At 37.6% G+C, this 23206-nt stretch overlaps 1 long non-coding RNA gene across 1 annotated transcript; it reads left to right on the forward strand.

Moving 5' to 3' along the window:
• The first annotated feature begins 19241 nt into the window (after positions 1 to 19241).
• On the forward strand, positions 19242 to 21517 carry LOC310893522. The gene is made up of 3 exons (XR_014579055.1): positions 19242 to 20225; positions 21117 to 21173; positions 21291 to 21517. It is a non-coding gene; the product is annotated as an uncharacterized lncRNA (long non-coding RNA).
• The last annotated feature ends 1689 nt before the right edge of the window (positions 21518 to 23206 follow it).

Raw genomic sequence — 23206 nt, forward strand, 5'->3', positions numbered from 1 at the left:
AAGACAGAAATGTTTTGACTACAAAAAAGTTCTCCTTGGATATAGTAAATATGTTGAGATTTGAAAACAAACAAGCAAAAACAAAAAACAACTTTAAAACAAAAAGAATCCATAGAACTTCCCAAATGTGTACCAATAAAATCAGTAGATATTCTCATTATGTTTAAAATGTATATGTTTGTTTTAAAACATCAACACTTTCTGAAAGTCTGTCCAGAGTGGTGATTCTACTTTTGTTTCCATTAGAAAGAAACATAGGACATAAATGTCCAACAGAAACAAGGGGTTTGATTGTTTGCTTGTTAAAGAAAAAAAAAAAAAAAGATGGAAAGGAAGACTTTTTCTTTCTTCCCTTCCCTTCCCTTCCCTTCCCTTCCCTTCCCTTCCCTTCCCTTCCCTTCCCTTCCCTTCCCTTCCCTTCCCTTCCCTTCCCTTCCCTTCCCTTCCCTTCCCTTCCCTTCCCTTCCCTTCCCTTCCCTTCCCTTCCCTTCCCTTCCCTTCCCTTCCCTTCCCTTACCTTCCCTTACCTTCCCTTACCTTCCCTTCCCTTTTTGATTCATCTTTTTTTCTTCACATATTTTTTTTTTTCTTTCAGTTAAATTCTCTCCCCTTCAGTCTGAGTCATCTCAAATTCGTTTACGGTTGTGATCTTCTCCTTTCTACTTCTCTCCAGTTAAATTCCTTTTTCTTCCAACTCCTGTTTGCTCATTTTGTTTTGTTTGAAAATTTCCTTGAAGAACATCTGCAGTGGGTTTACGTGGCAAGGTTTTAGTAGCAGGGGGCTGCAGGTGTGGATTCTGTGAGAAGAATCCAGAAGCTGCCCCATGTTAGATATGGGCCAGTTTCAGCCGGCTCCAAAGGGACCAGCTGCTGGCCAGAGCTGAGCCAACAAGTGATGTTGTCTGTGCCTCTGTGAGAGCAGATTTAAGGAAGGGGAAAAAAAACTCCTGTGCAACAACAGCTGGGAGAGTGAGGAGTTAGAAGCAGCCCTGCAGACCCCAAGATCAGTGCAGAAGGAGGGCAGGAGGTGCTCCAGGCACGCAGCAGCAGTTCCCCTGCGGCCTGTGGAGAGGCCCCTGGTGGAGCAGGCTGTCCCCCTGCAGCCCATGGGTCCCACACGGAGCAGATCTCCACGCTGCAGCCCGTGGAGGAGCCCCCGGTGGAGCAGGTGGATGTGGCCTGGAGGAGGCTGCGGCCCATGGAGAGCCCCCGCAGGAGCAGGCCCCGGGCCGGAGCTGCAGCCCGTGGAGAGGAGCCCACGCAGGAGCAGGGGGTCTGGGGGCCGGAGCTGCTGCCCATGTGCTGGAGTAGTTTGCTCCTGGGGGATGGACCCCATGGTACGGAGCCGTGTGGGAGCAGTTCTTGAAGAGCTGCTGCCTGTGGGCAGCCCCCGCAGGCTCAGTTCGGGAAGGACGGCATCCTGTGGGAGGGACCCCAAGTGGAGCAGGGGCAGAGAGTGACCGTGAAGGAGCAGCAGAGACGAAGCGTCAGGGACTGACCGCAGCCCACATTCCCTGTTCTGCTGCACTGCTCGGGGGGAGGAGGTGGAAGAGGGTGGATGGGGGGAAGGTGTTTTTAATTTCTTTCCTTTGTTTCTCACTTCTCTAGCTTGTTAGTAATATGCAATACATTTTGTTAAACTTGCTATGCTGAGTCTGTTTTGCCCGTGACTTTAATTATTAAGTGATCTTGTCCTTATCTCAAACCTTGTGTCCTTTTCATTGTATTTTCTCCCCTTTCCCTTTGAGGAGGGGGAGTGAGAGAGTGGTTGTGGTTGTGCTCAGCTGCCCAGCTGAGTAAAACCACCACAACATCCATCCCTGATTCAGGTCTTTTGCTTCCTCTCATCATTTCTTATGCTGCCTAAAAAACCTCTGCTATTGATACTAGACATGCCATTACAGGATGAGAAATTGTTGAATCAGACAATTGCCTTAACCCTGGCTATACGTACAGACTGGGCGATGAGACGCTGGAGAGCAGCCCTGCAGAGAAGGATCTGGGGGTTGTGGTTGACAGCAAGTTGAATATGAGCCAGCAGTGTGCCCTGGCAGCCAGGAGGGCCAACCATATCCTGGGGTGCATCAAGCACGGCATTGCTAGTCGGTCGAGGGAAGTGACTGTCCCGCTCTACTCTGCGCTGGTGCGGCCTCACCTCGAGTACTGTGTGCAGTTCTGGGCACCACAGTACAAAAAGGACATTAAACTGTTGGAGAGTGTCCAGAGGAGGGCGACGAAGATGGTGAAGGGCCTAGAGGGGAAGACATATGGGGAGTGGCTGAGGGCACTGGGCCTGTTCAGCCTGGAGAAGAGGAGGCTGAGGGGGGAACCTCATCACAGTCTACAACTTCCTAGGGAGGGGGAGTGAAGAGGCAGGTGACCTATTCTCTGTTATCACCAGTGACAGGACCCATGGGAACGGTGTTAAGCTGAGGCAGGGGAAGTTTAGGCTGGACATCAGGAAGAGGTTCTTCAACGAGAGGGTGGTTGCACACTGGCACAGGCTCCCCAGGGACGTAGTCACTGCACCAAGCCTGTCTGAATTTAAGAAGTGATTGGACTGTGCACTTAGTCACATGGTCTAAACTTTTGGGCAGACCTGTGCAGTGCCAGGAGTTGGACTTGATGATCCTTATGGTTCCCTTCCAACTCAGGATATTCTATTATTCTGTGATTTCTTTCATGTTGTCTTAACTTTCCTTATCTGTGCTTTGTTGTGCTGGAGTGAGAGAATACAAACTGGAGCACTTGGAGAACCTTCTGCCCTACTTTGGAACTGACCTTGGGGTCTACAGGGCTGCTTCTTATTCCTCTCTCCCATCTGCTGTTGTGCAACAGTTTTTTTTTTTCTTTTTTCTTTTTTTTCCCGTTTCTTAAATCTTCTGTCCTAGAGGCCCAGGCCCAACCAGCGTTGCTCACTGGCTCAGGTCTGAGCAGCAGTGGGTCCCTTTTGGAGCCGGCTGGAGCTGGCGCTGATCTGACATGGGGCAGCTGCTGGGCTTCTCTCACAGAGGCCACCCTAGACGACCCCTCCTCTCAACCCCCCCTCCCACTACATCGCTGCTAAAGCCTTGCCACATAAACCCAATTCAAACAGCATTCTGGAAAAATCAGTAAAACAATGTATTATGAGGGACGATGAATAAAAAAAGATATTTTTGTCATTTGAATACAAGATAAGTAGAATCTTTGGGAAAGTTTATTGTTTAGGAAAGAATGGGACAGTCTGCTAGATTAGTTATGCAGAAAAAGATTCTTATGTGAGAAATAGATACAACCTGGCCATGTGGAACTGGAGATGTTATATAGATTGCAGGCCTCAAGAAAGCCAGGATGATGATGTTTTCCAGAGCGATGGATAAAGGATTCAATGGACAAGCTGGATTGCAGGGGAAGATTAGGAGATACAGGGACTTTTCATCATCAGTTATCCATCTACAAGTTACATAAAAACGTTTGGTTTTTGTACCAGTGAATTTGAGTTCAACTGCCTGAAGATCTTGCTTAGGTCACCTGAGTTGCTTGTAGAGTAAAGGATTTTTTGGCTTGAGTGAAGTTAGTAGAATCTGGTTTATGACAAGAGAACATTTGGACCATTAAAATTTATTTAGAAGTAAAACACCACTTAATTCCTAAGATACAAGTCCAAAAGGCCATCTGAAACAAATTCAATCCCTTTCAAATTTCAGATAATTTTTATTCCCTAGCAATAGCACCAAAACAGTACTGTTGGTGAAATCTTACAATGGAAGTTGAAACACTGAACCTAGTAAGTGTAATTGTTGTATAATCTGAGGTCACATAATATAGTCCTTCCAAGTACTTCACGGATGGAATGATGTAAGAGAGGAAAGTTCACTTATACCCTTACCAGATGTTTGAACAGACTTTCCTTACTGAAAACCAAATTATAAACAGACCACTTAAATTCTCAAGACTGACAAATAACATATCTTAAAATCCATCAAATCATTCTACTCATATGTATTTTAATACTTCTGATGAATAGATGGTTGGATTCCCAGTCTATTAGATTAAATATCTGAGGACCTATAAAGTGTCCTTTTTAGGACAGAGTACAGGATAACCATGCATACAAGTGTATACATTTATATATGTATTTATACACATACATATATATAACATATACAAGGGTATAAAATATTTTTATATGATCTGTGTATAAAAGGATATATATATAGTTCTGTGAGCATATTAACAGACTGTTCTAAAATCACCCGTTATGTATTATGTCAGTTAAAATCTGAAGTTTACATCTAAATCTCTTCCAGGAAAACACACTTTCACTATTTACTTCATTAAGATTAAGGATTTGACCCTACATTTATGCAGCATTAAAAGATACCAAAAAAAGGAGGCTTACCCATAACTAGTAATATTGAATACAGAAAGTCACATCTGTACAGGTCTAAAGTTATATTTTATACTACAAAATATTACTTGAAACAGTACTCATAACCAGTCCCTGAAGATGGAGGGAAAAAGCACTGAGAGGTGAAGAGTCAGTGTACACACTCACAGAAAATAGCCATAGTCTGATCTGCTATATGTGATTAAAGGGTAGAGTGTGTTTAATTCATACTAAAGTTGCTGTTTAATAGTTCATATTAAGTTCTTTTGGTATTTCAATACCAAGGCAGTAAGCATAATAAAAATGGATTAAAGACATGACTGTAATGATTGCAAGGTTATAGCTGTGCTCAGCCAATATACAGTGGGTGTATGCACAGTACATATGAGAACAGAATGAGTCAGAGCTGTCTAGCTCAACTGTTAGAAATAACTCAGCATAATAGATTTCTTTTTCACTTGCCATTATTCACAGGAAAAACTTTGCCAAGTTTTCAGGCTGAGAATCTGACCAGAAACAAAACAAAAGAAAGAAACTACTGTGTCCTTGATTGCTACTCCATGGCCTCAGTTCCACATACTTGACTGTGTTAGTCAAAGTCCATCTGTGCCTCTAAAGCATTTTCAGGCCTGATTTTCCTTCCTTTCGCCGTATGCAGCCAGCTGCCCCCACACAGTTTGCTGCCAACCTGCTGCTGTGAATCCTTTCCTCGTGTTGTGCTCTGCTGTGCAAGGGCAGACACCCTTGCTGGGGCTGCAGGTGGGACCCTACCATTTCCTGCCTCCATCACTTCAGCCACTAGGGGAGTAGATGTCATGAGAAAATTTCCCTTGGGAAACAGAATCTGCAGAAAGTTCTTCTGTAACATTTTTGTTACACACAAGCACAACTTGATCTGATTGCAAGCTTACAACAGAATGTGAGATTACAACTATCCCTGTTTATCCCAATTTTGCCATGACGGTGATTGTGATCCTGAGATCCCTTCTAAGGAGGACATTCAAAAACACTTTAGAAACTTACTTCTTAAAACATCTGTCTGCTCATGTTTGCCGCTTATTCAGTGCAGCTTTCCACCACCTTCACAAGGCATTTGTTAGTAAAGTTGGAGCAATCATGACAGAAAGACTAACGTGGGTATATAGGGTGACAGGTTTGCTTTCACTCAACAGTAGCAGGACAATCTCTGAATTTTAGTCTGTCAATCACCAAGGCCTGTGGAAGAAATTATGATATATATTTTTTAGTCTCTAAGTTGCCAGAATCCTCGTGAATACTGGACGATAGAAACGAAACTTGTGTAGATGACCTTTGTGGTACTAGGTGGATTTTGAGCAACGTAGAGCAAGTGTCTTCCTGCCTCCAAACCCTGCAGCTCTCTTGGACTCAGCATCTGTCAGGCTCTACCAAAGAATAAAGAGACTTAATTTTTCAAAGTACCCCAAGCTTTTAAAAATCAACTGAGCGCTAACCTCACATAGCTGCCTTTAAAATTATTATTTCTAGTCTTACTCAGATAAAATATCTATGAAAATACCAGAGACAAGAAATAAAGAATAAATATTTTCTTTTGTGGATTTTTAGTGTTATTTAAAAACAGTTGGTCTGGTAAGAGCTTTGCACTCTTGTATTGGTTACAAGTTCCTTGTTATAAGAATGAAGTGAAGAATGTGAAGTGTCAGAAGGCTGAGTAGATCAGACGTAATTCTTCCTCCCTATCAGCAGCTCCTATTCTGTATTTAACCTCCATAATTTACCATTAAGAACTTGTCATAGTTAAAAGCACCAATACAGACTTCTTAATGTTATCTACAAAATCTCACAATTTCTATTGAATAAATAGGCCAAGGTATTTGACAATTTTTATTAACAAACAAATAAATGAAAATAACTACAAAACCCACTGTTTCCTTCAAATGGCAAGGAAGTAGGTTTCACACAACTAACTAAAATTTGCAGAAATAATCTTTACACCCAGTTCTGCGATTTATTTTTTTTTTTTAATTTTATTTCTTCTTTAACATTTGGAAATGAAAGTCATTTTATAAATGTACAATTTATAGTCAAATATTTCATTTTACATTAATGTTTTTTAGACTGGAATAGCTGTCTATCAAACACTACCTGTGTATTCTCCTACATTTCAAATGCTAATAAATACATCTAATTACCATAAAATATGTCAGGTAAGAAAACTGTTTTAACATTTAATAGCCAATTCTATAAATTTAATTATTATCTCATCACTTCTATTTTTTCTTTGTTTTGCTCTATCACATCAGAGAAATATATGACAAATGAATGATAACGTTTAAGTATAAATCATACATATCCTTAAATCAGTAATCACTTAAATATAATGGAATAAATAAATTAAATATTCATTTTTAATTAAAATAGTGATAATTTCAGCAACTGAACTTTTGACTGAAATCTGCGTAAGAGTAACAGAACAAATATGACAATAAGGAGCCTATAATCTGTCCCTTCTCACTTGTGAACTGACACAACTCCTACAGCAACATCAAAGGCTGAAAAGATGAGAAGGTTGGTACAGAAATACAAATATCTTTTTCACTATCCCTTTCCAAATGCACTTCATAAATATATGATATTTTTTAAAACAAAACAAAACAAAACAAAAGCTTGAACTTAGTAGTATTAACCAGCAATGTTCCCTAACAAACTTAGATCAAAGTGATTAGAAACTAGCAAAGCCCGTAACATATCCCCTCTCATTTCCAAATTCTGTATGATTTTTAGATTATAATAGTCTGTTTCAGACAATAGCTAACAAACTGTATTCCAAAAGGCAAGGAATTGGACTCTTACTTGTCTGCAGTCACCTAAGTCCTAGTTTCAAAATTCTCTTAGCTGCAAACAATGGAGACTTTATATTATCAGTGATTAGCAGTTCTGATTTAGTGATTCAAATCAAATTGTAATTCTTAATTATTTCCGATTATATGAATTTTCTTTTCCTAAAATGTCTGCAAGCTATTTATGCTTTTCTGAAATACTATTTATTGTAAGTGACTCAGCAAATGATATCTTCAAATTGTCCCTCAGCTGCAGATTGTAGCACTTAAAAATATTTGATATTCAAATCCAAACAGAGCTTGGCATCTTTAACTAAGTTGCATGCATGCAGCCCATGCATTATCTTGTTTTTAAGATGCAGGACTATAACAGTCTCAGATTTTTATTTTGATTACATAGTTTCAGACATTTCAAATTCACTTCCAATGAATGCTTCAAAAAACAATTAAAATTCCCTTTTTTTTTTTTTTTTTAGGACTTTGAGATAAAATCACATCACTTAGAATATTTGCAAAATGCCTGTACAGCAAAAGACAGGTGCACAATGAAGATCAGTTTTGAATTGCTTTATTTTTTATTTGAAAAAATGTCCTGTGGTATTTTTCTAGACATGCTAATAAAGTGGGATTTGCTGTCCTCTTTGGTTTAATTTCTGCCCATCTCCCTCCGAAGGGATTCTTGTTAAAAAATAATAATAATAATAATTAAAAAAAGAATAAATTCACACTTCCTGTGTGCAGACATACAGTTTCCAACCCTTCCACTCCCCTGTCAAGTGTAACATGTTATTGGCAGCCCAACATGAAAGTTTTTATAAAAAATCCATCTATAACTCTTGTAATTTAGTAGGCCTGATAGCCTCTCTGCCTGTCAGTCAGTAGTAAGTCAGTAGAGGGCATCATCTTTCACACCTAATGTGAACTGGCAGCATGTTTTAGAATTACTTTGTTTCATAATCTGCTCATACAGCCTGTCTTATTCTGATGTTATCAGTACTTCTTCTTGAGTATGCACAGGAAAAAAAGTAATGGTTATGTCAGCATATAAATATCGTTCAGTTAAAACGTAAAGCTGGTGTTACCGCTGTAAATGCTGCTTTTACATACTTGTACTTATTACAATGTAGACACTACTATAACCTGACTTTCAGTCTGGCCATGACATAAAAAGTATGACTTCTTGAAGCCTTAGTTAGATGTGAAAAGTACTTTTTTACTTTTTTTTTTTTTTTCTGTCGGTTTTGTCTTCTCATTTCTATCTGAATCATATCCTGTTCTTCATCAACCTTTTTGCTCCTTCCCTACTGTGAGTCACAGTTTTTCCTTAAAAAAAAAAAAAAAGAGGAATATTATTTTTCAAAGAGGCTAATTTCTCTAATTTTCAAAACCAACTATAAATGATATAATCTTTTATGCAAGACAGTGCAACATTTAGCCCTGATATTAATTGTCTGAAGACAAGTGAATATGTCCCTTCTTATGTTAGGGTTATCGGACTAGATGATCTTTAAAGGTCCCTTTCAACTCACACCATAGAATGATTCTACGATTTGATAAGTTGTATTGCTGTACTTTGAGAAAACACCTACCAGTGAACTCAGATGAAATGGATGCTGAATTTTTCGTTGCAGCAGATTGTATACAGGTATGGCCCATAGTTTAATGTTGACACAGATCAGTTGAAATTGTCATAGTAATTTATACAGGCTAAGAAATAAGCAACTTTCATATTAAAAAGTGGTTATCACTGACAAATATTTAGCTTTTGCTAGATACTAGAAACCATAAGTCTGGTTACTTAAACAACACTAATACATTGTTCTTTCTCTACCCTTTTTATTGCTTTTCATGTAGGAGAACATACACAGAGAGGCAGTACTGTGATTCACATGTCATCAACATAAATCTAAGGAGAATTTATTTTGTGAAATCTTTACCATGAGTGATGTTGGAACCAGAAAGTGGCATCCTCGCTTACAAATTTCAAGTTGAATATGCAGCCTCACTTACAAATTTCAAGTTGAATATGCAGGACTGGCAGATGGAATAAACTTTTTAATTTCTGAAGCCAAACATATTTGATCCAAGAACATAGAAAACATGACAGACATTGAACTTCAAATATCATTTTTGCAGAGACATATTTCATAGTGGGATAGTCCTTTAATGCTGTTAACGTTTGCTTTTTCCATTTAGACTATCTTGCAGCAATAGTAAACAGCTGTAATTCACGTTAATCGCAATAAAATAAGCATTTCATTGACCTGCCTGAATGTTTTGGGGGATTATTTATACAGGCAAGTTACAGTGCCAGGCTGGGAATTTACTGCACAGTAGCTGGTCTACACAGCTGTTCTCCTCTACAGTGAACATCCTAGCTGCATGTTAAGTAGGATTTTGTGTGTTTGTGTGTGAGAGGTGTTTTGTTCCTACCCAACTCACATTCAATGTTCCCTGAAAAATGCTGACTGTGTTTTCAGTTGGTCAATAGCAAAACTATTTATGAAATCATTAAGATTCTGAATATTATTTTCCTCCTACCAGTTTTATTTTTTGGTTTACAGTAATAACAGGCATGTTCTATGGTATGTGATAGCTATATGGAAGTCAGAAAAATCTTCAACATTTTTTGCAAAGGGTCTGTTGAGAGTGGGGAGGAATTGCCCATTGCTCAAGCACAGTTAGTGCCTCTAGGGCTGTACCCGTAACCATTCATCTGCAGGTTAAAAAATGATTCATATATACTCATGTTTTGACTTCACCAGTAAAAATCAGTTCTACACTTGCAACCGAGTTTTAGAAGGGAGCCTAACTTCTGAAAGAAAACATGTAATTATTCTGCTGACTTTAATTCAGGCATGTTGATTTTACTGAAGCTTTTTGTTGCTTGAAGAATGTCATTTTTATTTCTGTAGCTGCTCTGCTCTGTGGCACATTTTCTTGTAAACGCAAATTAAGGTCTTTGAAACCATGTACAAGTAAAATTAAATTGATAACATGCAACAGTATAAGTCATGAATGTATTTGGAATCATCTTCTACCAATTAGCTGAAGACAATACACTTTTGTTGTGTACTTGTGAAACTAAATCGATTAGAAAGAGATCTCAGAAAGAAAATCTCTGTGTACTTTGACACACACAAAAAGCATAGAAACACTGAAGTAGCACAATTTCTTTCATTGGCCTTTGTGAACATGTAAGGACCTATTACATAGGTATATTGTCTTCTTGATCCAGATGTCTAAAATCCAGTACAAACAAATATATCCCAACATATATGACACAATGATGTAGACAGGAATGAGGAAGAGGAGGAGGAGAGCACAAGAAGAAAGGAAGGAGGAATTCTACTTAAAGTATGTTGTGAATGTCCCCAAAATAGATCGTAATATTTGATTGTGAACTAACAAGTGGTGGTGACCTGATCTGATTATAGTGCAGCCTCTGTAAAATTATATGTATGTCTCTACAGGACAACTGAGGAGCTGAACATATGTTTGTCTGTTGGATATCTACATTTACTGCCAAACAGAAGCACAAGAGAGAAACTGCAGTTAAATTTACTCTGAAGTCCTCCTAGAAACAGGGTCTAACCTGTTTTTCCATCTATCCTTCTGCCAGTCTCTCACTTCTAGTCTGCCTTAAGCTTTTGAACCACAGTCACTGATATACAGTACTATCCTACTTCTTTTTCTTCATCCCTAAAATAACTTTACTGTATCATACCAATCCTCAGGACAAAACACCACCATAACATATTTGATCACTGGACTCTAAGCCTCCTAAATGATAGCATATGGGTGACTTAGCTCTTTATTTTGGATGCTGTCATTGCTCAGGTTTGCCATACCTGCTCTTCAGACTTGTTCACTAAGTTTCTAAAACAAACAAACAAACAAACAGACAGACAAACAAAGGTAGTTGTCCATTTTATTTGGATAACTTTTAAGTAGGATCTGCAGTATCCGTTCTTTGGTGTCATGCAAAGAAGAAATTTCAGGCTGGTAATTCAGTGTTACCACATACACAGTTAATTGGATGTCTACAGCCTATTACTAAAATCCAGATTATCATCCTTAATAACAGCAGCAGTGATGACAATACAAATCCAGAAAGCTGTTCATTCTCCTTTTGAGGAGCTTGCAAAGTCTTTGGTGTACATTCATTCCTAACCCAATTCCAGCAGAGTCCACAGAAGTACATCTAGGTGAATCTCAGCCTTTTTAATAATGTTATGCTGTGCTCAAGAGTGGAAGGTGAACAATACTCTGATGAGGCTACATATCACTTGAAGGGTGATAAATTCACTTCTAAATCTATATTCAAAAATATAGGCAGTCCAATGCAATTGCATCAGTCTACTTTAATGAGTAGTATTTTATTGGTGGCATGCAAAGTACAAGCTTCATTCATTTATTTATTTATTTTTCTGAAATGCATAATTTCTTTGGCTTTTCTTCTTTTAGTTTAGTATGCACATTTAAGTGTATGTAATGGTTTGTAAGAATGGGCAAGTTTTGTGAACTTAAGAAAACTACAAAAATGGATTACAACACCTGTCTGTTTCTACTGTTTCTAACACAGATACTCAGCAGCCTGGAAGTGATACTCAGCAGCCTTTTGTAGCCAAAGTAAGATCTGTGGTAACATAAAAGAAATGTCAGTAGCCAGACTTCCAGGATCTTCCCAAAGGCATGGAAAACAGCATTTAGCTATACAGAAATCTTGGTAGTGTTCGGAACCTCCTACTTTCTGCATATGGGATGGATCCTGCACTTCTCAGGTGTGCTCAGTACATAGCAAGGTTGGCAACTAAATGCTAGCTTAACTTCACTCATATCAAGAAAATTATGTCAGTAAAAAGTTGAAGAAACAAATAAGAATCAGCATTACCAGGAATCATATAAGATGATAATTAAAGATACAATTTATTGTCTAATATATATTTACAATGCACCGACCGTGGTGGTCCACCTTGTCCTGTTCTGTGTTCTGGGTGCAGGTTTTGGGAGTTGCTGGGTAGGCCATATTCAGAGGCAAATGATACAAACCTCTTTCTTAGCTTTGTTTACATTCTTTTGTAGAATGGCATCTGGGAACATAACTGTGCTCTAGGGATGTGGGACAGGTTGGACCTGTTCTGTAGCTCAGCAGTTGAATCACTGTGGATGTGATGAAAAAATGCATGGAGAACTGAGAACCTGTTCTTTCATTATAAGGAATTATAATGAGGAATTTTTACTTAAACACATATTGAAACATATGTTTAGGATGAAACTGGAATTATCCATATATCACTTACGATTCACCAATCAAATAATTTTTCCAAACCAAATTATGTTCATAGAGAGTATCAAATAATGAACATTAAAAACAAACAAATAAACAAACAAACAAAAACATAACAGCAGTAGCCTTGTCCCACAAAGTTTCTCTTATGCAAGTGAACTCAGATCTTGTTTGTGGACTATAATGTAATGATCTATTGCAACTGGTAGAGTACAGAAAAAGTCCCACTTTATATTTTGTTAAATGTCATAGTAACATCTTCCTACAAAGTATCTTCCTGCCAAAACAAGATGGTCATGTGTTGGTGCATTTTTTTTTCTGTGCCGTCTCTGTTGTATTCCATGAATACTTTCCAATATCAAGAACTTGCTTTCAGAGGAAAGGGAGATTACTGAGGATATACTGCGAGAATTAGAGAGGACTTTCAGGTACAATCAAACCATTGCAGTAATCAGTAATTTTGTTTAGAAGAGGCATATTTGGTACATTGTTAAAAATACACCCATTGATTTACTTGTAGATGACCTGTTATTTTCAGGTGCTGCACTTTCCTTTTTTTTTTTTTTTTTTAATAGTTTTATTTGAAGCAAACTCTCTTTGCATAGTTTTCTTTTCTGAAATAAATTCTATTTTGTATATGATTTTATGGATAATGTCTGTAATGTTTTCATTCACTGTATATTTTACAGTTCTTGACTAAATTGAAATGATATTGTGCAAATTTAATTTTATATGCATAAGTATCACCACCGTGTTTCAGTTTAAATGGAACTCATTTGCAAGTCAAACAATAGAGCATTTCCCAGCACATAGATAAGACTCTGCTCTATGCAAGTATGTTTGCAAATGTGTCTCATAATCTTGGATTCAAGTTTTAGAAACCTGCAGTCAAACCTCCTACCTACATCTGTGAACAAACACATAAGCAACTGGAAGTCTGCTTAAAAGTAGCAGATGGACAGTCCTTGCACGAACAGATTGTGAGAGAGGCAGAGTGTGGGATGCAGCGCCACCCCTTTTGAACTGCAAATTTGAGCAGCATGAGGAGAAGTAGCACAAATTAAGGCTCCACTTCTTGTTATTTTCTAGATAAAGGCAAATTCTCTCCCCCACCCCACCTCTACAAAGTCATTTTACTCAAGTGGTTTGATTTGGATTCACTTCCATTATGAGCAAATTACTTCCTAATATTTCCTGGTCTGCAGGACGTGCTGAAATGCCCACACTTTGTGAAAGATAAAAATATGCTTAAGGCTTGTATCTGTGGAGGAGAGAGAGTTTTGGATTTGATTTCTTTACAGCTGATCATTTTCTTTTGCTTGGGGATGTAGAGACAGCATTGCATTTCAGTCTGATCTGACTATACTTCTCACTTTTCATAAAGGGCGCTGGAAGCTCAGGATAGAGGTTTTTATGAGCAAACTGGAGCACTTTCTGAACTAATTTCAGGCAGAGAAGCAGGTAGTAATGCCATTTCTTCCTTGCTTATGCTTAAGGGTCATTCCAGTGCTTCCTTGAATCCCTCCACAGCTCCTTGAGCACCTTCATATACAATTTTACATTCTTTTGAAAATCTCCCCATCATGTCTTTTTGGGTCATGGATCATTCAAATTCATACTGCCTCTCTCCTGACCATGGATTCTGTACATTGTTTTTCAGCTCCTCACAAAATCACTGCAAAACCTCTTTACAAGGGTACAGAATTTACTATCTCATCTCCCTGAACTTAACCTCAAAAACCAAGACAAATTCATACTAAAGGGGCAATCATCTCAAGCAAGACTGCTAGGAACACAGTATATTTACTATACATCTAAATATGTCACACTCAATATGTCGCAAACCAGTACACCCTTGTTTCTAAGGCATTGTTATGCTATAATGGGTCTTTAAGGAGCCCACTTTCATTCCATTTAAAATTTAATCTAAGGGAAAAAACACTTGTTTAAATCTTGTTCCATTCTTTATAGTGAATAGATGAATAATTGAACTGACAAAAGCTGTTCAATTTTCAATTCTTACCCTGCTTTTTGAATATTGAAATCCTGTTGACTTATTCTGGCAGTGGTATCAAGGACAAAGAAGGAAAAATGTGATCTAATAATTCATCAATTCACTCAGTACCATTATTAAAACCCCTATTTGGGTATCTATAATGAAAACAAAGGCTGCATATTTTTGTCTTATGCTGGTGAAAGAGAGATATAAAACCCTATTACATGAAACTGGTAGTATTTTTATGCCTTTGTTGCACAATGTAATTATGTAACTGTGTTTGATGAAGGGTAAAAGCAAGGGAATAATAATTCCTTAAGCAAATGTTCATTTGTTGAAAAATATATATATACTTTTAGGATATATTATGATGGGATTTTTTTTCCTGTCTTCTTTATTACAAGGAAAAAAAAATGTGGCACCAAAATTTCTTTGTGCCTTGCAAGGACTTGTTGAATAAAAGCAAATACTTAGAGACATGTTATATCATATGTTTTCAATATTTTAATGTGCACACTTTAAAATCCTCCCTGATCTATAATAATTGCTATCCACATATATATATTTTACTTCTAGCAGAAGTTCAGTACCAGATAGAGCCAGAAAGTCAAAGGAGATAAAAATGCAGACGCAGAGCCAAGTTAAACGGAACCATTAGTCTTTTGTGACATTTCAAGTTTTCTTATGGAAACATTCACATTTTGTTTATATTACTTGATTTCCCCTATATTTACAGTTGCACTTATTCTGAAAAGTCTTCTACAGATGAGTTTCACAGAAAATTCACAGAGAAAAAAAATAGAGTGAAAAAATAAGCAGAAGAAAATAGAGGATGTGAAAAGGCAGTAAAATCTCTAAGGGGAAATCCTGCATCCTTTAACACTGTAGCAAAGAGCAAGGAAGAAGTTGAACAGTGGGAAAATTATTATTTTCTAGTTTGTTCCTGACACAAACCAACATTCCCAACAGTAGTCTTCAAATCATCACTTTTTTTTTTTTTTTTCCATTGGAAGTCTTCCAGAACACCATTCACAAAAGGACATTAAAGGTTTTTTATTATTATTTTTTTTTTAAAAGCATTGATCTCCTGTTTTCTAAATATTAGCAGCATCCATGTGTGATTTTAATTCTCATGAAATGTGCCAGGCCATCATTCTGGCAGAGTGAAGTCTTTTTATTATTCATTGATCCAGTTCAGAACTGGCAGAGAGAAGTTTTCTGCCACCATGTACCAATGTTTCTCTGCCCTCACCTGGCAGAAACATTTCTGTGAGTGGGTTATTTTTGGATCGTTAACTCCCAAGGAGAAGCATATATTTGTTTTTGCAGTGTTAAGCACAACATAGAGATTTGAAGTATATGTAGCAATAGTAATAGAAATAACAATTAATGATATGATAAATTTATATTTATCCTTCCTGCTATCCTTGTTAAGATTGTCAAGAAGTTGGTTGTTATTTATGGTTAATCATCTATAGCTGTTTCAATTGCAGGTACGTGGGACTTTTCATTCAGAAGGGAGGGGCAATGAGCACAAACTGGAACACACGAGGTTCCTTCTAAACATCAGAAATCACTTCATTGTGTTGGTGATGGAGCACTGGCACAGGTTGCCGAGAGAGGTTGAGAAGTCTCCTTGGAGACATTCAGAAGCTGTCTGGACACCCTGGTCTGGGTGTCCCTGCTTGGGCAGGGATGTGAACAGATGTCCTCCAGAGGTCCCTGCCAGCCTCAGCCACCCTGTGATTCTGAGATTCTATGATTCTGTGAGGGTTTATCTCCTTAAGGCGAGAAGGAAACACTTATTTTTACCAACCACTGATAAAACACAGACCATACATTTCCCCTCAGCAATTTCTGAGGTGAAAAGAACTGTTCTTTCCTTGTTTGTAAATGAACATTATCAAGCCAAATAATTCATGACTGATCTTTAATTTTCCTTTTAGAAGAAATCCATTCTTAAACCAAAGACTCCTAGTGTTGGAGAACACATTGCTTGCTCTCACATATTGTTCTAAAGGGTTAGCTATCCTCAATATTTAATGTAGTGTCTTATTTCCAATTTAATTTTCTGCTCTCAGCACGTTTGTCTCCACAGAATTTTAATCAAAACAACCCCCAAGTCACTCTGCATATGCAGGTCTGATATTAATAGCACTATAAACATCTTGGTTGTCAGCTCTGTAAAGTGGAATGATGTGGGGGGAAAAACAACCTCATAGCTGAAATGTTACATTTTTGCCAGTTTTAGAAAATGAGAGAAGATGACAGGTTTTGTCTTGTGGTTTTGAAAGAGTTCAGTCTCAGTGAAACAACTCAGAACAATCTTTTTAGTTGCTGTGTCCTTCTAAGAAGTATTTTATTAAAACATTTGGGATCTTGAGAGTTTCCCTGCTGTGTCATTAGACTCAGTAAAGGCACTGTATACATATTTCTGTGGTATTATGGAGTTTCACCTTCCTTAATCTCTGCTTTGATTCCAAGGAAGTCAAAACAAAGTTGTTTTACTAGGTAAATAAATACTAGTAAAATACTATAGGATTCCTCTTGATATTAGTAGAATTCCTTGCATGTAGTCATAGTGCACTTCTGTAAAAAGGAATAGGGTGTTTAAGAGAGGCTTAAGAACTGTTTCTGCATATTTCCCATGACTGGTGTGTTAAAGTGAATAATATTCAGGCACTGTCCAGGTAGTTTCATTAATATCCCTCTTAGATAAAAATAGGGACCAAAGTACAGAGAGGCAGAACAACTGAGGCAATACTTCAGGCTCTGGCAGAAAACTTTTTGAGCAGGCTGTAACTTATCCACTACAACAGAGAAATGGTAGCTTAAATGCTGGTTAATTTGTATTCAGTGCCAGGGACAAAAGATTCCCTTGCATTCAAAGTATTTCTTGGTACTGGCTCAGCTGTCAACACAAATGAAGGCTGCAGAAGCCACCAGGTCAGGTGGCATAAGTTTATCAGCCAGCTGATGCTAACAGGAATAGCTGAAGTCCCACTTCCTACCCAAAATGTGCCTGTGCCTCATCTTCAGCATGTTACCACAGAGAACTCAAAAAAAAAAAATAAAAAATCAGAGAACAGCAAAAGAAAAAAAAAAAAAAAGAAAAGAAAAGGTAGTGAAAAAGGGGGAGGAATGAGAGGAATGAGCTTGGGCCTGCTCTCAACTCAGCAATAGCACAAAAAAAAATTGTGGTGAGCTCAGTGGAAGGCCTCCTTACTGTGTGTCAGTGCCCAGGTTCTGGCAGCAGGGGCATTGTAAGGAGAGGATGGAGCTGCCCCATGGCACAGCTGGTTCCAGATGGCTCCAATGGCTGGGGCGCAACTGAGCCTGACAGCCAAGGTGGTGGCACCTCTGGGAAAACATGTTTACGAAAGGCAAAAACTTGTTATGAGTAAGGGAAAAAATGTGTGAGAAGCAATTCTGTGAACAACAAGGAGAAGGAGGGGATGAGGTGCTCCAGGCACCAGAGCACAGATTCCCCTACTGCCCTTGAAAGGACAACACTGTGGTGCAGTTTTATCCTAAGGGACTGAAGCCTGTGGGAGGGACCCTATACTGAAGCAAGGGAAAAGTGTGAGGAAGAAGGAGAAGCAGAGACGAACTGTTATGGTCTGACCACAACCTCCCATTTCTCCATTCCCCTGTGCCACTGAAGATGGAAGAGACAGAGCGGGGAGAGAAGGAATAAAGCTGAGCCTGGGATAAAAAGGAGAGGTGGGAAGGAGGTGTTGTTTTGACTTTTGTTTTTATTTCTGACCATCCATATCTATTTATTTGTTAATAAATAAAAAAAAATAAAATAAAATCCCCATGTTGCATCTGTTTTGCCCTTGACAGTAATCAGTGATGATCTCCCTGTCTTTATCTCAACCCATGATCTTTTCCATCCACCCTAAACGTAATCTTCAGGCCTCCAACAGACATGCTCTTAAGCATCCTTTACAGTAAAAGGAATTCAAATTATTCTGTGTTCCTGAGACATGACAAGGTTCAATTGTAAATGGGATTTTTTTTTCAACCTACTGTTGCAGCTTCTCTCAGTTAAATATCATAATCCATCCATATCAATGTCTGAAGCTGTGCAACAGCTGGATTTTTAACTCCACATGTTCTTTTGTATGTCTTATTTCCTTGTTGTTACTCCTTTGTAATTTAGAAAGATTACAATTAAGGAAGATCATTATATTTGGTTGAGAAAGACATCAAATAAAAGGTGTATTCCCATATCATTAGAATGGCCTTTATGACTTTTTTTTTTTTCCCCTTATCTCTGAGGCTTTATTATATGTCCTAGATAACAACCAGCTTAGTGAAAGAGGGCTCAGACAGACAGCTGGAAGTGAAAGAACTCCTTGATATCTGGAAATATTTTAGAACTAAATAATGTGTGCAGTTTTAAACGCAGAAAAAAAGAAACTAGTCACTTTGCTTTCCATAACAGATCCTTTAAATTATCCAGATGTACTCATTGTAATGCTATTTTCACTTTTATATACAGTAAAATCATCTTATTTTTGTAAAAAAATGCTGAATAAAATACAGACTGGCTCCCCTTCAGGAAGTAAATGATAACAATAATAATAATTAAAACAAACAAATGAAAAAAACAAGATTTCTGTCTTCATTTGAAATTCCTGTATCAATGTTTGATTAGGGAAAAAATGCTGAACATGATTTTTCATGTGACTTGGAACTCTAAAGCTTGATGATGGATCAATATTTCAGATCGGCAGAACATTTTGGAAGCCTATTTTCTGTAGAGATTATAGTCACAAGGCAATGTGGATACAGCATGACATACATAGATTGACTCAATTTATAAATCCAGTATGAAAAGATCTGGTTAAAATTTTAAAACCCGTTTTATAGCAACAATCCAGGGACTGAAGCTACAATCCTTTCCCTAAGAAAACTAGTCATTGGGCCAGTGAGGGAGGTACATATTCTAGTATAGAAAATAAAGTTATATAACTAGATTTATTTTTGTCCTCAGGTGTCAACAAACAAAACAAAACAAAAAACATCATGAGTGGGCATCTCTACAAGGGAAAGAGAGCTTAAGATGTGACTTTTGATCTGGGCCAAGGGTAAACCCATAAGGAGTCTTCTCACAGCTCCTTCTCAAAGAAGTTTTTCCACAGCTCTTTATCCAGGGCTACACAGCTGCACCACATCAGAGCAATTAAACCACAAGAAAGGAGGAAAGAGGTTATGGAGCTTGTTAGTGCGCTGAGGGGCCTGACATCAAGGAAAGACTTGAGATATAATCTGTGAGAGCAAAAAATACTGGATCGGGTTCCTTTCCTGCAGCTGAGGGCTCAGGTCATAAGTAGTTGTCATCCACACACAGTGGATTAATACTATCATCCATTTGAAAATGGCTACCTATCGATTAATAGCAGAGAGTTCTGATAAACCAAAATGTTAGCTGGGCACCAAATTATAAGATGTTTTTCCAGTCTCTCAGGGCTGTTAAATAGGTTTACGTTTAGACTGCAAAGATATTCACAGTGGCTCTTCCAGTCATGAACCCATGGCCACCCAGACTGGTCAGAGCATGCCACAGCTCCCTTCTGCTTATGGTATCAAAAAATCTTCTCTCGAAACCAAATCATAGCAGTGAAGGAGTATTGTGAGCAAATGGAAATGTACCCAGCAACATCTTATACCAGCAGATTTCAGACAGAGCCAATGCATGCATCTGAACCCTGGAGTAAGGAAGTCCACCCTAACTCCCAGGTCAGTGTTAAAGCAGCCATATTGCACTGTTTTCTTTGTTTCTAAATACTGAACTAGGTTCACTTACCTGTTTCATTCACCTGCTGAATGAACTCTTCATTAGATAACATAGATTTACAAGCACAAGTTCCATTAAAACAGTTATGTCTGTCTGGGTGGAGGATGAGTGTTGGTGCAATATCTGGAAACCACAGCATATACTGAAGAGCTCTGTTCACCTGATTCTCTTGTCAAAAGCTCTGAGGTAAACTTTACCTTAGTTTCAGATGCCTTCCATGCTTTGACGTATGTTGGGGCTGATTGACTGAAGTTTGGAAACCTTCATGTCTAGACCATATGAAAAATAACAGGCCATTTTTTTTTAAATGTTATTAGGTATTATAACATGGCTGCAGAATTTTACAAAGAACATACAGAGAGCTCAACAGTGGTGCTACAGCATGCATTGACTGTTAAGAAATTGCAAAAGGGCTCTAATAAACATCATCTTCCTGGAAACAACATTGTAATGATTGTCACACTATTGTTTTAATTTGTTTTACTTCTAATAATAAAAATAAAAGATACATTTAATTACATCGGACATTCTGGTAAATCATGTGGGAAACTGTGGTTATATGAACTATCTGAGCAACAGCTGTAAAGAATAGATGATTGTGGGATAGACTGCAGATAGAAAAAAAAAAAAAGCAGAACTCAAACTAAGAGTGTTACGGGTTCTTATTTGGACACAACCTATTTTGTTTAAAATGGTATATTCAAACCAGTGTTTTGATTGAGATTTTCTTGTTCTTTTTAAAATAATAATTAAGGTGAGAAAGGATATTTACCTCCTTTTAGCGAGTTTCAAAATTCCTCTTGGATCAAAACTACATCTACTTTTCCATATAGTGTGCTTCATATGAAGACTACAGGAAAAACTGCAGATATTCAGGGGCCTTGCTAGAGGTGAGAATTGCCTGCATTATTCTAGTAGACAAGTTCTACCTGTACTGCAAAGAAGGGAAAAAAATCTGTTATTTCTTCTGATATTGGTCATGGTTCTTCTGCTTTCTGGTTCCAAAGGAGCACTGTAAACAAATTGTCCTTCAAGATGGTCCTTCTATAACAGAGGAAATAAATTGTACCTGAAGTCAGATGCATCCTACATATGAACCACTATTTGGGCATCATTTTTCAGAGAGTGCTTCAGGTAACTCCTTCTGAACTTCAGAAGGGCAGTTTCATAGTCACCTCAAGTATCTACTTTGGTAAATATGATGAACTTTCCAGTCCTGCAACAATCAAAGGAATGGATCTTTTTTTCACTGCTTAAATCTATATAATCCTTCTGCCTATCCTACACCATTGCAAAATGTAAGTCCTGGGAGATCACACTTTTTTTTGTCTTTGAGATAAAGTAGGGTTTGCTTCAACGGATTTGAGATGGATAAATTAGAGAAGATGAAACTCTGAGCAAGACTGACATGTTGTTGCTGTACTCTTAAACAGTAATCAGTACTTCATTGTAAGGCTTCTCCAGTCTAATTTTTATGATTGCTTCAAACTGCACTTCTGCTATGATGGATCAAATGAAGTAATACATAAATACAGAAGTGTTTTCATTCTTTTCTTTCCAGACTAAAAGTTAGAAACATATCAGACACTTGAGATGTGAACAGTGCCAGTGGAAAGATAGAAATAATAATAATAATAAAAAATAATTTAAAAGCTGATAAATAGCTCTTGAGAGTTGTTAGTAAAAAAGAAGAAAAAAAGAAAGTAAGAAAAGTTTGAAAGCTTCTTTTTATTACTTGTAATGCATAATATTATGTTTTCCTCTTAAGACTTGATGTGAGCATAATATAAGTTCATATAAATTCTTGTAACATTTTATATTTTCTTTTTAGTTATAAATGCACATACTTCCTTCCATTTATTACGGAATATTGTAAGAATAGAATCCATAAATGATTCTGTCAATTGCCACACACCAAAATTGTCTGAACACTGCTGGAATGTTTCTCTACTACCATTTCTAGAAAGCTGGGTTATTACTGTATTGCTTCATCACAAAGTAGTTCCAGCTGTGATATGTGATATGTAGAACTTAACAAATAATTCAAAGATATTTTCTTTATATATATATATATGTATATATTCCACAGTTTTCTTGCAATATCTGAAGTATTTTGTTTATGCCTGTCCACGATAAACTTCTTGTCCTTCCAATTTACTAAGTCCAGACCTGACTCCTTTTCTGTTTCTCAAGGACTGTCTGAAGCTGTTACAATGCCAATTATTGCCACACCTGCATTTCCATCTACTCCAAACATTAATGGAGAAAGATTAAATACAGTATCTGCAACTTCCTTCTAAGGTTATTGGTGGAGTGACCAAAAGATGTGACAAAAAGGTGTCAATATTTGTGTGAGACTGGATGATAAAGTGGGGAAGAAGGAGCAAATCATGAGGTTCCTAAGCTATGAAGTCCATTCTTAAAGATAGAAGATAATTTTTTCATTTCAAAATGAGAAATAAGGTGTTTTGTTTACACAGAATCTATAGTATCAAAATGTAATGTTATAGGAGAATTGATTAAAAGTTTTGTAAAAAGAAGTGCCCTTTGAGCTCACAATATTTTTCCAGTGTGTTGGAACAGCAGGAGTGCTACTGAAATTCCAGATCACAAATAGTTTCTCTCCCTGGTATTGATAATTAATTAGTAGCAGTTTCTCTCAGTAAGGAATATATGTGCAAGAAATGGAGCCTGAGTAAGGTCTACAGGTAGCTGAGCCAGAAATAGAGAAGAGGTGTGAACCCTCAAAGACTTCCTCCTGTTTTGGCCAAAAAGTGGTATTACTGATGTACAAGTCATCAGAAATGCTGACTGTGTCAGCAAAAATGTAAGTTGCTCGTCAGGTTATCTGATGCTACAGAGAGGAGAGACTTAAGCAATTAAATTCTATGATCTATTAAATTAATTTATTAGGTGGCAATCT

This window comes from Anser anser (genome assembly GCF_964211835.1).
Source record: "Anser anser genome assembly, chromosome: 2".
Taxonomy (NCBI): domain Eukaryota; kingdom Metazoa; phylum Chordata; class Aves; order Anseriformes; family Anatidae; genus Anser; species Anser anser.